At 43.0% G+C, this 14,185-nt stretch overlaps 1 protein-coding gene across 5 annotated transcripts in view; it reads left to right on the top strand.

The window, feature by feature from the left end:
• Positions 1 to 14,185, top strand: part of ASAP2 (ArfGAP with SH3 domain, ankyrin repeat and PH domain 2) — a 107,481-nt gene that overhangs the window by 19,931 nt on the left and 73,365 nt on the right. Inside the window, exon 1 of one of the 5 annotated variants that reach the window (XM_082215483.1) lies at positions 7,859 to 7,919. The exons of the other annotated variants lie outside the window; for them this stretch is intronic. The gene's annotated coding sequence lies outside the window, so the exon portion shown is untranslated. Of the gene's footprint in view, positions 1 to 7,858; positions 7,920 to 14,185 lie in introns of those variants that run through there. 5 annotated transcript variants of the gene reach the window in all.

The following is a 14,185-nucleotide window of genomic DNA, read 5'->3' as shown; positions in this document are numbered from 1 at the left end:
ACAAGGTTCCCCTCACCCCTGATCCAGACCCTACATCCTAAATGGATTTTTAAAAATTCTAAGTGGATTCTGAAAGGAGATATTTATCACAGTTGGTATTGGGTTTGAATTGATTTTATGTACCGTATTTTTTGCACCATAACACTCACTTTTTTCCTCCTAAAAAGTAAGGGGAAATGTCTGTGCGTGTTATGGAGGGAATGCCTACGGGTGGCAGGCCTACGGATTTTCCTCCTCTAAAAACTACGTGCGTGTTATGGTCGGGTGCGTGTTATAGAGCGAAAAATATGGGTATGTGCTGTTGCTATTTTAAACTCTATTTTTTTTAAATGTTTTTATAATATGTAACTGTTTTAGACATGTTTTTATTATATTGGAAAAAGGCTTTGGTATGCCTCATGGGAAGTGATTTATAAACAAGATAGATAAATAAAAATAATTGTGATAACCATAATGATAGAGTCTGGTGTAACCATTGATACCGTGACAGAGGCCCTTGAAGTTCTACCACTATGAGAAACTCATTTTTCCTGGAATATCTACGTAGTAGCTCTCATGTCCAGGCTGTTGTTGGCATGATGGACCCCAGAGGATAAGGCATCAGGCATTACATTACAAATGTAATGGCCCTCGTATTTACGGGACTGCCTCTCCTGGTATGCCCCGCAGAGGACCTTAAGGTCCACGAATAACCATAGTTTAGAGGTCCCGGGCCCTAAGGAAGTCAGACTATCCTCCCCCAGGGCCCAGGGCCTTTTCAGTGATGGCTCTGACTTGGTGGAATGCTCTGTCCCATGAGACTAGGGCCCTTCAGGATTTAACCTCCTTCCGCCGGGCCTGTAAGACAGAGCTATTCCACCTGGCCTTTAATTTGAATCCAGCCTGATCTTTTATTTCCCTTCTCTTCCCCCTTCCTCCCCTTTTATGAAGATTACCCGCTCTGAGACCCCACAGCTAATTCTCCACTGGCCTCCTCGCTGGCCCAAGTAGGTCTAATTTAGCCAGCTAGCCCTGGTGACTATCTAATGTTTATTGGATGGATTTCCCTCAAATTGACTTTTGTACTTTGAATTTTATTGTTATTCATGCTTTTATACTGTATTTTATGCTGCTTTTATGTTGTATTACAATTAAGTGTTTTAAATTTGTTGTTAGCTGCCCTGAGCCCGGGTTTCTGAACCGGGAAGGCAAATGGATAAGGGAGCATTTTTAAAATAATGGAATGGTCTTTTTTCTTCCTAGGATCTGTTAGCTCATGTGTACGTGTTGTTATGTTGCCTTACTTTTTTCATTGAGGCCTGTTAAGCCAGGGCTTCTGTTTGGTGGCTTCGCTTTGCTTTTAATTCATCCCCTCCAACTACTTAGCATCTTCTGTGTGGCTAGACACAGACTTCAAAGGCAGTTTGCTGACATGGCTATGGCTTTCCAGCTAGTATGTTTCAATTACCTAGCAAAAAATATTTTGTAGGAGAAAGGACAGGCCCAGGTTATGGGAGGGGAAGACACCTGGTAGATGAGAGAAACGTAATAATGCAGCAAAACCCATTTTTTAATCAATTTTCTTACTTTGTGTGTATGTGACTGTATCTATATATCATGTATAGACAAAATTAACTAGATTGGTGGAATGGATCAACGATATTTCAAAAGTATTTTTATTTATCTGTTAATGGCAAAGTTGTCTTGTAAAATGTGCATTTAGCAAAGTGCCAAAATAAAATTTTAATGTAGAAGAATGGTCTGCTATAATTCCCCAGAGAGATTCTTGCCAGATTCATAGAGTTTTGTCTACTTAGTATGATGGCGTCTTGCATGGCGCAAGTGGAGCTTATACTCTGCCTGCTGTTCGAGAAGTTTATTTTACGTATTGTGAGGGGCAAGGCCTAGTATCAGTGAGATGGCATTACGTCTAGCAATGGCCAGATTTCCCATTTGAAAGCAAAGAATGGGGCACATTTTCCAAGATGCATGTTGACTTGTCCTTTTGGGCTGTAAAGAGTTTTAGGTTGCAACCCTAACTGCACTTACCTGGGAATAAACCATATGGAATTCAGCAAAACCTACCTCTGAGTAGACATAGCTAGGATTTCAGTGTTACTCAGTAATTGGTATTGACTAAAAACATAAAATGAATAATTAGAACCTTGAGTGGGTTTGGATTTATTTTTATATATATATATGGATATATATATGGATTTATTTTTATATATATATATATATATATATATATATATATATATATATATATATATATTTGCTTTCGTAGATTTTCACGGGTACAGGAATGCAGGTTTTGGTGTCTTCGGGTGTCTTCCCGTGTAAGAGTCGGGGTGTCTGTGCGACGTTTCGACAAGGTCTCACTCGTCATCTTCAGGCTGGTGCTTTCGGCTTCTTGTTACTGGAACAGAATAATTATATATAATCTACGAAATATATATATATAATCTACGAAAGCATATATATATATATGCTTTCGTAGATTTTCACGGGTACAGGAATGCAGGTTTTGGTGTCTTCGGGTGTCTTCCCGTGTAAGAGTCGGGGTGTCTGTGCGACGTTTCGACGAGGTCTCACTCGTCATCTTCAGGCTGGTGCTTTCGGCTTCTTGTTACTGGAACAGAGCAGAATCTGGTGTTTGAGTTCCTATAAATACTGTTGAGGGGTGTGGTGTATAGCCTCCAACGTTCTGGGCAGAGAGGAAGTTCCTAGATTAGTGTGCCTTTTCTTCTTTTGTTCCTTAATTACTTGAGGGATATCTTGGGTGATTTCATGAGTGATATTCTGAATACCACTGGGTGGGTCATTAAGTGTAGATTAGTTGCTAAAGCTTTCGTGTCTTGACCTCTTGAGCTTGTGAAGAGTTTTTCTGAGAAGATGGCTGTGCTGCATTTAGTTGTGCTCTGGCTTGGCTTCGTGTATAGGGGCGAGCTGTGGTTTTGTGCCTTGTGCCAGCCAGATCTGTGTAGGGATTGCAGGGGGGTGCAGCATCCGGAGGTGCCACTATAGTTTGGCTACTGGATGGAGTCTGTAATATGTCTGTGGAGAGGGTCTGGGTTTGGGTCTGGTGTGGTTGATTGGTGACGGCGTTCTGTGTGCCTCTGGTTCTGGTGTCGGTTTTTGTGGGGAGGGCTAATTTCCAGATGTCTGGCAGGCGGGACGTGTCGTCACGCTTGTTCATGTTGTGAGGGTGTTTCTCTATCTCGATGGCTTCCATGATTATTCTCTTGTGGTGATGTTCCATGTTAAAGAGCAATTTGGAATCTGCAAAATTAATTTCGTGTCCTGTTTCTTTCATGTGTTGGAAAAGAGAGGAAGTTTTTTCTTCTTTTTTGACGGCATTCTTGTGTTCTGCGATACGTGCATTTATTCGTCTGTTTGTTTGTCCAATGTACGTGGCTGGGCAGACTTTGCAGGGTATTTCATAGACCCCTTGGTTTTCCAGCTGGATTTTGTCTTTTGGGTTTCTGAGGATATTGGCTATTTTTTGGTTGGTGCAGAAGGCTGTTTTGATATTGTGTTTATGGAGGATTTTGCTGATTTTGTCTGTAGTGCCCTTGATATAAGGAAGGAGGGCCATGCCATTGTTTTCTTCTGTGTCTTGGTTTTTGGGGGGTGTTTCTTTTTGGATTAGCTTCGTAACCCTGTTTTTCTGGTATCCATTGGCGATTAACACATTTGAGAGATTCTGTAACTCAGTTGTCAAGTGGTCTTTGTCAGCCAGGCGTTTGGTTCTGGAGATGAGAGTCTTGGCTACGGAGTTTATTTGTGCAGGGTGGTGGTGTGATTGTGCATGTAAGTAGCGGTTGGTGTGTGTTTTTTTCCGGTAGATAGTGTGTCCTAGGGAGCCATCAGGTTTTTTGTAGATTAGGACGTCAAGAAAGGGGAGTTGGTTGTTGTCTTCTATTTCCATAGTGAATTGTATTTTGGGGTGTAGGCTGTTGAGATGTGTGAGGAAGCTATCTAGTTTTTCTTTCCCGTGTGGCCAAATTACAAAGGTGTCGTCAACATATCTGAGCCAAAGTTTGGGTTTGTGTTCTGACTTGTCTAAAGCATTGGTTTCAAAGTGTTCCATGTACAAATTTGCGATGACCGGTGAGAGGGGTGATCCCATAGGTGCTCCTTCTATCTGTTTGTATCTTTGTCCATTGTGGATAAAGTACGTGTTGGTTAGGCAGTGGTTGGTCAGGTCCAGGATGTATTTGGGGGGGGTTGTATTTGTTTTGAATGGCTGTCAAGGCTTCATTAATGGGCACTTGAGTGAAGAGAGATACAACATCGAAGCTCACAAGTAGGTCATCGGGATGTAGGTATTGCTTCTTTATTGTTTCTATGAACTGGAAGGAGTTAGTAACGTGTGAAGCGATGGATTCTGCATAGGGCTGAAGTTGCTTAGCGAGAAATTTAGCGAGATTTTGTAGAGGTGAGCCTATGGAGCTGACTATTGGTCTGAGTGGTGTTCCTTCTTTGTGTATCTTGGGGAGACCGTAGAGTTTGGGGCATCTGGATGATTTTTCTCTGGGGATGATTCTTAGCTGGATTTCTTCACTGATAGGAGAGGCTTTTATTTTGGATTTGGTGGTTTTTTCCAGATAGGTGGTGGGATCTGTTTTTATAGGTTGGTAGGTAGGGTCTTGGAGTAGATTTGATAGTTTTGCTTGGTAGTCCGATGTGTTCATCACAACAGTGGCGTTGCCTTTGTCTGCTGGGAGAATGATTATGTTGTTGTCTTTCCTCAGGTTGGTGAGTGCTTTCTGTTCTTCTTTGTGTAAATTGCTTCTGGGTGGTTTGCTGGAACAGAGGATGTTGGTGACTTCAAGTCTGATTTTATTGGCTTCATCTGGGTCGATTTTGGTCAGGCTAGCTTCGACTCCGCATATGATGTTTTCCGTGGGGATGCGTCTCGGGGCGACTGCAAAGTTGAAACCTTTGGAGAGTACTTTGGTTTCAGTTGGGTTTCAGTTTGGTTTTGCAGTCGCCCCGAGACGCATCCCCACGGAAAACATCATATGCGGAGTCGAAGCTAGCCTGACCAAAATCGACCCAGATGAAGCCAATAAAATCAGACTTGAAGTCACCAACATCCTCTGTTCCAGCAAACCACCCAGAAGCAATTTACACAAAGAAGAACAGAAAGCACTCACCAACCTGAGGAAAGACAACAACATAATCATTCTCCCAGCAGACAAAGGCAACGCCACTGTTGTGATGAACACATCGGACTACCAAGCAAAACTATCAAATCTACTCCAAGACCCTACCTACCAACCTATAAAAACAGATCCCACCACCTATCTGGAAAAAACCACCAAATCCAAAATAAAAGCCTCTCCTATCAGTGAAGAAATCCAGCTAAGAATCATCCCCAGAGAAAAATCATCCAGATGCCCCAAACTCTACGGTCTCCCCAAGATACACAAAGAAGGAACACCACTCAGACCAATAGTCAGCTCCATAGGCTCTCCTCTACAAAATCTCGCTAAATTTCTCGCTAAGCAACTTCAGCCCTATGCAGAATCCATCGCTTCACACGTTACTAACTCCTTCCAGTTCATAGAAACAATAAAGAAGCAATACCTACATCCCGATGACCTACTTGTGAGCTTCGATGTTGTATCTCTCTTCACTCAAGTGCCCATTAATGAAGCCTTGACAGCCATTCAAAACAAATACAACCCCCCCAAATACATCCTGGACCTGACCAACCACTGCCTAACCAACACGTACTTTATCCACAATGGACAAAGATACAAACAGATAGAAGGAGCACCTATGGGATCACCCCTCTCACCGGTCATCGCAAATTTGTACATGGAACACTTTGAAACCAATGCTTTAGACAAGTCAGAACACAAACCCAAACTTTGGCTCAGATATGTTGACGACACCTTTGTAATTTGGCCACACGGGAAAGAAAAACTAGATAGCTTCCTCACACATCTCAACAGCCTACACCCCAAAATACAATTCACTATGGAAATAGAAGACAACAACCAACTCCCCTTTCTTGACGTCCTAATCTACAAAAAACCTGATGGCTCCCTAGGACACACTATCTACCGGAAAAAAACACACACCAACCGCTACTTACATGCACAATCACACCACCACCCTGCACAAATAAACTCCGTAGCCAAGACTCTCATCTCCAGAACCAAACGCCTGGCTGACAAAGACCACTTGACAACTGAGTTACAGAATCTCTCAAATGTGTTAATCGCCAATGGATACCAGAAAAACAGGGTTACGAAGCTAATCCAAAAAGAAACACCCCCCAAAAACCAAGACACAGAAGAAAACAATGGCATGGCCCTCCTTCCTTATATCAAGGGCACTACAGACAAAATCAGCAAAATCCTCCATAAACACAATATCAAAACAGCCTTCTGCACCAACCAAAAAATAGCCAATATCCTCAGAAACCCAAAAGACAAAATCCAGCTGGAAAACCAAGGGGTCTATGAAATACCCTGCAAAGTCTGCCCAGCCACGTACATTGGACAAACAAACAGACGAATAAATGCACGTATCGCAGAACACAAGAATGCCGTCAAAAAAGAAGAAAAAACTTCCTCTCTTTTCCAACACATGAAAGAAACAGGACACGAAATTAATTTTGCAGATTCCAAATTGCTCTTTAACATGGAACATCACCACAAGAGAATAATCATGGAAGCCATCGAGATAGAGAAACACCCTCACAACATGAACAAGCGTGACGACACGTCCCGCCTGCCAGACATCTGGAAATTAGCCCTCCCCACAAAAACCGACACCAGAACCAGAGGCACACAGAACGCCGTCACCAATCAACCACACCAGACCCAAACCCAGACCCTCTCCACAGACATATTACAGACTCCATCCAGTAGCCAAACTATAGTGGCACCTCCGGATGCTGCACCCCCCTGCAATCCCTACACAGATCTGGCTGGCACAAGGCACAAAACCACAGCTCGCCCCTATACACGAAGCCAAGCCAGAGCACAACTAAATGCAGCACAGCCATCTTCTCAGAAAAACTCTTCACAAGCTCAAGAGGTCAAGACACGAAAGCTTTAGCAACTAATCTACACTTAATGACCCACCCAGTGGTATTCAGAATATCACTCATGAAATCACCCAAGATATCCCTCAAGTAATTAAGGAACAAAAGAAGAAAAGGCACACTAATCTAGGAACTTCCTCTCTGCCCAGAACGTTGGAGGCTATACACCACACCCCTCAACAGTATTTATAGGAACTCAAACACCAGATTCTGCTCTGTTCCAGTAACAAGAAGCCGAAAGCACCAGCCTGAAGATGACAAGTGAGACCTCGTCGAAACGTCGCACAGACACCCCGACTCTTACACGGGAAGACACCCGAAGACACCAAAACCTGCATATATATATATATATATATATATAATCAATGGATAGGTCAAGTAACAATGCAAATCTAGTACAGTGGTACCTTGGTTCTCAAGCTTAATCCATTCCAGAAGTCTGTTCCAAAACCAAAGCGTTCCAAAACCAAGGCACGCTTTCCCATAAAAAGTAATGCAAACTGGATTAATCTGTTCCAGACTTTTAAAAACAACCCCTAAAACAGTAATTTAACATGAATTTTACTATAACAAGACCATTGATCCATAAAATGAGAGCAATAAACAATGTACTGCAGTCACACAATTAATCAGTAGTTGAACTGGGTTCCACACAGTCACAAAAACAAAACCAAAAGAGCAGCAAAAACAAAAACACAAAATAAATAGCTAAAACAGACAGACCTTCTGTCCCTCTTCTTCTATATAGCTTTCAGTGTGCTAAAATCCTTTGTTGGATTTTTTTAAAGTACCTGGATATGGTTCTTGAAGAGGACAAGGGAGATTCTTTGTGCAGTGAAACCACGTGATGATATGCTTGACTGATGCACACTAGGTAATTGTCAGCCTGGGTGCAGCAAATGTTTTATAGGGCCCGCAAGTGTTGTTAACATTGTTCTTAGAGAGAAATGCTTTATTTGCTGAACATTAAGCTCGAGCATGTTTCTGCGCTGCTTATCTGTGCACTGGGGACCTTTGAGGAACTTAATTTCCATGTTCTCCTATGCAAATGGGCCTGATCCGCACACCTCCCCAGCTGTTGTGTACATTGGAATGCAATTCATAACCCGCAGGGTTTTGCAGTTCTCTGAATTTTTCAATGTAGTTCTCCATTAAAAAAAACCCAAACAGGTTTTTAAAATTGCTTATTTACGGGTAAAATATATTTATAAATGTTGTACATACATGAGATAAAATATGTATTTCAAATGCCTCTCGTGATGACTCACAAGCTGGGGGCCTTGCTGTGCATGGTGGAGGACTCAGAAGAGGTAATGGTAGCTTCACTGGGCAGAAGCCAAGAAGGAGGACTCAGTCCTGCCTCCATCCCCTGACTCAGAGATCTGTCTCCTACAGGCACTCCTGTCTTCCACGGCCTCCCGCAGTTTGGTCAAACTCATGCTGATAGCTTCAAGAACACTGTCCAACCATCTCGTTCTCTGACGTCCCCTTCTCCTTGCGACCTCCTTCTTTCCCAACATCAGGGTCTTTTCCAGGGAGTCTTCTCTTCTCATGAGGTGGCCAAAGTACAGTGGTGCCCCGCAAGACGAATGCCTCGCAAGACGGAAAACTCGCTAGACGAAAGGGTTTTCCGTTTTTTGAGCTGCTTCGCAAGATGAATTTCCCTATGGGCTTGCTTCGCAAGACGAAAAATGAAAACGTCTTGCAAGTTTGTTTCCTTTTTCTTAACACCGTTAATACAGTTGCGACTTGACTTCGAGGAGCAACTCATAGAACGCGGTGTGGTAGCCTTTTTTGAGGTTTTTGAAGACTTTGGTGATTTTTGAAGCTTTTCCAAAACTTCTTTTAAACTTTTAAAACTTTTTTTTTTGGGGGGGGTGGATTTTGAGTTGGGGTTTTTGGAATTCAAGGACTTGGTGTTGGGGAGGGGTTTGCAAGAATCTGGAAGCTTGTGTGTTTTTTTCCTGCATTTTTATGATTTTCTGTGACCATTGGGCCACTCTGCTGTTTTTTTAAAAAAATTCTGGATTTGAATTTCTGTGTGGTGGATGGCTGGGGGAACAGTTGAGGAGGGGTTTGCAAGAATCTGGAAGCTTGTGTGTGTTTTTTCTGCATTTTTATGATTTTCTGTGACCATTGGGCCACTCTGCTGTTTTTTTAAAAAAAATCTGGATTTGAATTTCTGTGTGGTGGGTGGCTGGGGGAACAGTTGAGGAGGGGATTCTTCAGCAAGAAGCAAAGAGTGGAAGAGGAACCTTCTTCGAGTTGTCCCCCAGAGTCTTAGAAAATGTACTGTACACTTTGTTGATTTTTAAATGTTTTTCTGTCATGTTTAGAAACTTAATTTATTGTTCCTTCAATTTTTGAAATGCTCTTTACAGTATGTGTGACTTTAAAGAGCACTTAATAAACTCTTGTTGTGCCAAATTTGGCTTTGTTTGAACTTTTTTTGACCACAGGAACACATTAATTGAATTTCAATGCATTCCTATGGGATTTCGTGCTTCGCAAGACGAAAAATTCGCTAGACGGAAAAACTCACGGAACGAATTAATTTCGTCTTGCGAGGCACCACTGTATTGGAGCCTCAGCTTCACGATCTGTCCTTCCAGTGAGCACTCAGGGCTGATTTCCTTAAGAATGGAGAGGTTTGCTCATCTTGCAGTCCATGGGACTCTCAAGAGTCTCCTCCAGCACCATAATTCAAAAGCATCAATTCTTCGGTGATCAGCCTTCTTTATGGTCTAGCTCTCACTTCTATACATCACTACTGGGACAACCATAGTGTTAACTATACGGGCCTTTGTTGGCAAGGTGATGTCTCTGCTTGCAGAAGTTAGAATACTGCTTAAATAAGGCAAAGGCTCTTTAGCCACCCAACCAGTTCCTCCAGTGAAGTGCAGCCTACAGCACTCATCCTTATCTGCCCACATTAGGCCCCAGGTGGCTCTGTAGCTCCCCACTGCAACTTCTTGTAGCTACCTTAGAAGGGGAGAGCTTCAGGAGCTGTCCAAGGTCTGGTCTGCTGTCTGCTTTGACCCTACATGTGAGCTTTGTGACCTGGTGTGGAAGGTGGCATGGAGAACTGCTGAGAGGAAGAGTATATTGGCAAAAATTATCTATTGTCAGAGCCTCCAAAGGATGAAAGCCTCCTATCAGTGGCAGGACACTGCTCTTAGTTTTATGCTTACTACTTCTGACTGCAAGAAGGATCAAACCTCTCCATTCTTAGGGAAATCAGCCCTGAGTGCTCACTGGAAGGACAGGTCATGAAGCTGAGACTCCAGTACTTTGGCCACCTCATGAGAAGAGAAGACTCCCTGGAAAAGACCCTGATGTTGGGAAAGATGGAGGGCACAAGGAGAAGGGGACGACAGAGGACAAGATGGTTGGACAGTGTTCTCGAAGCTACCAGCATGAGTTTGACCAAACTGCGGGAGGCAGTGGAAGACAGGAGTGCCTGGTGTGCTCTGGTCCATGGGGTCACGAAGAGTCGGACACGACTAAACGACTAAACAACAACAACAACTTCTGAGTTTGAGTTTCAGAGTCTTTGCACTTGGAATACCCAGCTCAATGGATCACTTAAAATATCTTCTTGATGTGTGCCGGAGCTGAGGTTGCTGTGGAGACTATAACTTCTAATTATGGCTAATTAACCAGAACTGCTTACAGGAGCACCCTCAACCTGAAATCTAGTCACTTAATTGGCAGCTAAAAATAAATCGCTACACCTGCTTGTGCCAATCTGTATAACTAATAGTTATTTTTCTGGGTTTGTTTGAAGTGCTCCACAGATATAAAAACCAGGATGCGCAACACAAGTTGGTTATGTTGGTGGTTGTAAAAATAGTGTCAAATGAACCCGGTAAAGAAATGGAACAATATTGTGACTCATTGTAATGGTCTGACTGTCTGGCATGTAACTTAGACATGTCTGGGTGTAGACTGAGTGTTAGCAGAGGAGAGAAAGGCTCAGGGCAATTTTCCTTCTGAGTAAAGGTGGTGCTCAGTGTTTGTCCTAGTAATGTAGCTTTGTTATTTTCATTGTGTCTACTCTGAGTAGGACTGAGTTGAATACAACCCTGGGGGTAGGATTCAACTAATTAGGCCTGCTAACAGAAGCCTGTACAAGGACTTCCACTAATGCAATGAAGTTTCCTTCCTTCTCCCCCGTGGACCCCCAAAATTGGCTTGGGGGGGGTGGCGGGAGAGTGCACAGAATGGCACCCAGTGAGAGGAGAGTGGGGGTTGCCTTGCTTGGCAAGGTGAAAAGCTTGCATCAACAGAATGATTGACATGCACTATGGTGAATTCCTCCCTAGGAGTGGGATTCAAGTAAGTTGTATTCAAAGCAGACTTATTGAAATTGGTGAACGTGACGACTTTAGGCCCGTTAACTTTAGTGGGTGCTGCTCTGAATAAAAGCTGGTTGAATGTGTTTCTAAAAGGGACATTCTTAAGATCTGATACATTTCTATATTTCTTATAAAATAAAACCTGGGTAATTGAAATGTTTTGCAGTACAGTGGTACCTCCAGTTACATACGCTTCAGGTTACAGACTCCGCTAACCCAAAATAGTACCTTGAACTTTGCTTCAGGATGAGAACAGAAATCGCGCAGTGGCAGCGGGAGGCCCCATTAGCTAAAGTGGTACCTCAGGTTAAGAACAGTTTCAGGTTAAGAATGGACCTCCAGAGCGAATTAAGTTCTTAACCTGAGGTACCACTTTATTAAAAGGTTTACTCACCAACTGAAATAGAAAGAAATTGAGGAATGCATCTTTGATATGTATAGACACTCTCCGCTGCCAAATCTTTATTAATCTTAAAAAGGTAAAGGTAAAGGACCCCTGACAGTTAAGTCCAGTCATGAACGACTCTGGGGTTGCGGCACTCATCTCGCTTTACTGGCCGATTGAGCTGGCGTTTGACCGCAGACAGTTTTTCTGGGTCATGTGGCCAGCATGACTAAGCTGCTTCTGGCGAAACCAGAGCAGTGCACGGAAACACCATTTACGTTCCCGCCGGAGTGGTACCTATTTATCTACTTGCACTTTGACGTGCTTTCGAACTGCTAGGTTGGCAGGAGCTGGGACCAAACAACAGGAGCTCACCCCGTCGCGGGGATTCGAACCGCGACCTTCCGATCGGCAAGCCCAAGGCTCAGTGATTTACACACCACCCGCTTCCCTTATTAATCTTAATCAGGTGTTAAATGAAACTTTAAACTTCACATCTATAATAAGTGTAGGGCACTGTGAGTTAAATATTATTTCTTTTTCTCCATTGCAAATAGAATTGTTGTAACATTCAAATGCACTAGCTCGGAATATGAATATGTCCAGATCAGGCATAGGCAAACTCGGCCCTCCAGATGTTTTGGGACTACAATTCCCATCATCGCTGACCACTGGTACTGTTAGCTAGGGATGATGGGAGTTGTAGTCACAAAGCATCTGGAGGGCTGAGTTTGCCCATGCCTGGTCCAGATTATAGTACTTCACTACATTGCATTACATTTCCTCAGGAATTTTTCTTCAATGCAGCGTGTGACTGCACACATCTCTGTCTTCTGGTGCTTTGAAGTCTTGGGGGGGGGGGCGGGACCACACCACTGGTGTTTGGGGCTTTGTGGAATGTGGTTTTCCAGGGCACTGGAGTCATCAGTAATTTTCAGGATCCATAAACAGCATTCCTTTGTGCCAAGGATGCTGTTATGAGCATGCTACCCTGGAACATACAGTTTCTGGAGAACTTGATATTCATACTGAGGAGTCAGGTGCTCCAAAAAGTGCCAGTTTCCAGGGCCCATTTCTTTGGACTACAGTGGTACCTCGGGTTACAGACGCTTCAGGTTACAGACTCTGCTAACCCAGAAATAGTACCTCGGGTTAAGAACTTTGCTTCAGGATGAGAACAGAAATCGTGCTCCGGCGGCAGCAGGAGGCCCCATTAGCTAAAATGGTGCTTCAGGTTAAGAACAGTTTCAGGTTAAGAACGGACCTCCGGAACGAATTAAGTACTTAACATGAGGTTCCACTGTATTGACTTTACAGCTCTCAAGGAATCACAGTGTGTGGGGGTGGGGGGAATGGACATTTCTCAGAGAGGCCTCTGGTGATACTTCCATTTCCACATCTCTGAGGAAATGGGAATGGAAGTGAGTTGAAGAAGGGTTCAGGGGCTTGTGAGCTTCCAATGGCTGAGATGAATCCTTCAGAATCTGTCATGTTCCAATTGCTGTCATCAGGTGTTCCACAGGATCCAGATTTTGGAATTTTGGGAATGTGTGTTGTTTGCTGAGACCAAAGCCAAGCTAAGGAAGTTAACATTGTTTTTTAAAACCATTGTTAATCACCTTATTATCACTGTTAATCACATTATTATTATGTAATAAATAATATGCTATCTTAAAGATCCCTGGCTGGGAAGTGTGATAGATCTGTTTGCAGCAGGTGAAGGGACTGTGCTGTCCTAATATATATATATATTCCAGATGTTATAACTAACATCAGGTTTGACTTGATATTTGAATGTTCAAAAGACGTATTCCTTCCAGTTTAAAAGAAAATGGAGGAGTGCGGTACCTCAGTGAACATGGCTGTCCTACAAGGCATTACCAGAAGCCATTTTAAGAATCATTGTTTCTGACACTTGGAGAACAAAAGAGACATAGGAACTGAATGGGAACTGAAAACATCTTGCCATGCATTTTATTAGAGTTAAAAAGGAAGCATCCATATGCTTTTAGACTTAAAGCAGAAGATGAAATGCATAGCTTGAGCTTCCTTGAAAATTATTTGCAGGTGCTGGGAAGGAGCGAAGGCACTGAAAGGACTAAAGGGAAATGCTCTTCACACAAGAGGAGTGAAACACAAAAACCAAGCCCCATTAAGACATTTAAAAGCTTTACTTAGTCACCACTCAATTACCCCGCTGCCGCAAAGGAACAATTCCACTGAAATCACTGGGGGAAATGCTCGTTTTTAAAATTATTATTTTAAAAAGTGAAAACAGACAAAGGAAAGAGCGGGGCATATTTTACAAGGCTGTCTGGGTAGCTTTGGTTGGAAACTCCAGTTTGTGTGTGTGTGTTTCCTTTTGTTTTGTAGTAAAGTTAATTATTCAGTGTACTG

Source organism: Podarcis vaucheri (genome assembly GCF_965113315.1).
Source record: "Podarcis vaucheri genome assembly, chromosome: 3".
Lineage (NCBI taxonomy): Eukaryota > Metazoa > Chordata > Lepidosauria > Squamata > Lacertidae > Podarcis > Podarcis vaucheri.
The sequence above is the reverse complement of the archived record's forward strand: the minus strand, read 5'-3'. Positions and strand labels throughout refer to the sequence as shown.